Raw genomic sequence first — 3,561 nt, 5'->3', positions numbered from 1 at the left:
TGTGGTTTCAAAGTTTCTGAACAAGTACTTCCCACAGTCCAAGATCAACAAAGGGAAGCCAGAAATTTCCTCTTTCAGGAGATGTATGGTGGAAACGCTAGGTCACGAATGGGATAGATACAAGAGCTTGTTGAGAAAGACGCCCACTCATGGCTTTGATGAAGCAACAATAGTCATTCTTTTCCTTGGAGGTCTTGGTTCACAAACCAAATTGATGCTAGATGCCTCAGCTGAAGGTAATATCAAGTGTAAAACTCCAGAGGAAGCTTTTGAATTGATAGACAACATGGCTACTAATGACAACGAGATGCATAGTGAAAGAGGAGATCTACCTCAACAGAAGGGAGTCTTATAATTGCAATCTCAAGATGCCTTCCTTGCACAAAATAAAATTATAACTCAATAGTTGGAGAATTTGACAAAGACACTCGCTTAGTTGCCAAAGGAGCTGAAGAACGTTTCACAGGTTCAACAACAACTCTGTGAATTGTGTGGTGGTGACCATATCAATGGTCAATGTGCTTTTCTAATGGAGGCCCTAGAAGATGTCAATTTTATGGGTAATCAATTCCAATATCGCCAAGGGAACTTCAACCAAGGGTGGAAACCTCACCCAAGCATGGGTCAAGGTCAAAATGGAGAAGCTGAACAAGCAGGACAATTTAATACACTACAACAACAACCATCACTATGGCAACAAAGCTAGAAGACACTCTTCAACAATTTATGCAGGTGACTATCTCCAACCACAAGAGCACTGAAGTTGCAATTAGAAATTTGGAGATATAGGTTGGCCAATTGACTAAGAAGTTGGAGGATATGCCTTACCGAAGTTTTGGGGCTAATATTGAGGTTAACCCTAAGGAAGAGTGTAAAGCTATTGTGAGTATACATGATGAGAGGGTGGATGAGAAAAAAAAGAAAGAGTTGATTTAGAAAAGAGAGAAAAAAGAGAAGAGAAAATAGGTGAGGTTGAGAGAAAAGAGAAAGAAAAGAAGAGGGGAGAAAAAAATTGTGAGAAAAGTAAAAAAGTTCTTCCTTATCCTAAGGAGAGAAATTTTTTTTATAAAGAGAGACAATATAAGTGTTTTAAAGAGATCTTCAGGAAATTGGAGATTAAAATACCTTTGACTTCATTATTGCAGCAAATTCCTGCTTATTCTAAGCACATGAAGTGATTCCTCACTGAAAACAGATATTTAGAGGAGGAGACTATGGATGAACAGGGAGATTGCAATGTTATTTTGGAGAAGCCACTTCCTCCAAAAGTAAAGGATCCAGGAAGTTTTACTATTCCTTGCGTCATTGGGAAGGTGAGCATAAGGAAGGCCTTAATTGATTTAGGGTCAAGCATTAATTTGATGCCTTTATCTATGCTTGAAAGAATTGGTAATCTTGAAGTCAAACCAACAAAGGTGACTTTGCTCATGGCAGATGGGTCATCGAAGAAACCCTATGGTGTAGCGAAAGATGTTGTAGTTTGTATAGAGAAACTTAAATTCCTGGTGGATTTTGTGGTGATGGAGATGGAGAAGATGACAAGATCCCAATTATTCTTGGAAGACCGTTTATGAAAACGACAAAGGTAATCATCAATGTTGATGATGGGATGATAGTGCTTCAAGACTGAGATAAAAAGGTGACCTTTAATGTCTTCAAAGCAGAGCAGCAGATTCAAGAGAAGAAGAGCGATCATAAAGCTGCATGTAAGGATGTACTAGTGATTAGCCCTAAAGTTGTCAAGCCGGTCATGAAAGGTAAAAATTGTTTCTTGTCACAAGTTAGGAAAGAAGAAAAGGATGACAAAGGAAGGATGGTTCATAATGACTTGATGGATGCACAATTCAAACTTGACACACCGGTAAGATTCAAGAACAAGTTATGGGTCGTGAAAGAGTTCAAAGAAAATGGAGTGATGGATGCAAGGTGATTGAGTATCTACTGAAGGATAATATGTTTGTACACACCTACTAATGGGTGTTAGTAAGAAAGACATGCATCTTCTGAGGGATGTTGGAGGACTTTGGGTCAGGCTCATGACGTTAAACAAGCGCTACCTTGGAGGAAACCCAGTTGTTTGAATTATTTTGTTTGTTTGAGTGCGTTCATGTTCTAGTTGCATTATTTGTTGAATGTTTTAGTGGTGTGAGACATTAAATGCATTAATTAATTGATAGGATGTGAAGTGAGTGGAAAAAGCATGAAAGTTAAAAAAATTGAGAGTTGAAGTTGAGTGAATATTGGTTGAACACTTAAGGGCAAGCATGAAAAGGGGAGAAAAGAAGTTGCATTTGTCACTCAGCGATGGCACTGAGCGCGACTTCTGCATATTGGGTTTTTAGGTTTTTAAAAGTTAGGCTCAGTGCAAGTGATAAACAAATTTTTAATCCCCGAAAACGGAATCAAAAACTTGTTAAGACCTCGACAAGTGTACCGAATCGTATCAAGTAATAATAAATGGCAAGACCAAGTAACGTTTTCCAAGAGACTCACGACACTAAACAGTTATGTGATTACTCAACTAATTAAGACTCTAAAGTGACAAATTTTGGGGTTTTTGGATTAAAATGCAATAAAATAAACATGAATGTAATTTGATCAATTGAGGCTAAACACAAGAATGAATGGATGAAGTTGATGATATTGTTGTTAGGTTTAGATTTCACCTAATTTACTCTGATGCATATATGAATTCATTTTCTTCATTAATGTTAATGCCACTTTCTAATTTACCTTAAACCCAATGTCTCGGTAAAGAAAGCCTACTCTTAATTACTAGTTCACATTGTCTTGTCTCCCTAGCAATTAATCATGCATTACATTCACAAGGAAGATTAAAGGCAATCGATCCTCCTATTCCTATGTCTAGGTAATATTGCTTCCGGGAGAATTTCCCTAGTTCTAGATTTCCCTGTATGTGTCCATATCGAAAAAACCAATGATAATGCAATTCAATGAGTTAAACAAAGCATGCGTAGAGTGTAGAGGAAAACCTTAACAATTTATGAAGTAAAGCATATATAATCAAGAATCACTTCAATACATGAGAGTTTAAGAGGTTACATCTTTCCCAACAACAAATAAGGTTTAGTTCTGCATCATCATGGAAGAACTAGATGAATAATGGAATGAAAGAATGGAAGAGATAGCGAAACCCGAGAAAGAGAAGAGGAGAGCTGTCACATCCCGAATCTACCTCAAGGGGTGAAAAATGTGTTTTTGTGCTCAAGCCATCAAAACATACAATCCCTCGGACGTGCAAGTCCTTAAATAGAACATAAAAATAACAGAAAATAGGTCCAAACCCATAAAAATAACAGAAAACAGGTCCAAACCCATAAAAATAACAGAAAACCCTAGGAAACTAGAGAAAGGATCCAGAAAGGTATTATTTAAATAAGTTCCTTTCTAATAAGCATGAGCGACATTTTAACATAGTCCAAGACCGAAGGCTCTTGATGGAGAGAAAGGTGGGATGGATTCCATCCTTGGCTCCATAATTTGGAGAAGAAGTAGAAAGAAAAGGATACGAGAAAATAACTGCTTATCCTAAACCAGCAA

The sequence above is a fragment of the Vigna umbellata genome, chromosome 11 (assembly GCF_029865625.1).
Source record: "Vigna umbellata cultivar VRB3 chromosome 11, Vumbellata_1.0, whole genome shotgun sequence".
Classification (NCBI taxonomy): Eukaryota; Viridiplantae; Streptophyta; class Magnoliopsida; order Fabales; family Fabaceae; genus Vigna; species Vigna umbellata.
The sequence above is the reverse complement of the archived record's forward strand: the minus strand, read 5'-3'. Positions refer to the sequence as shown.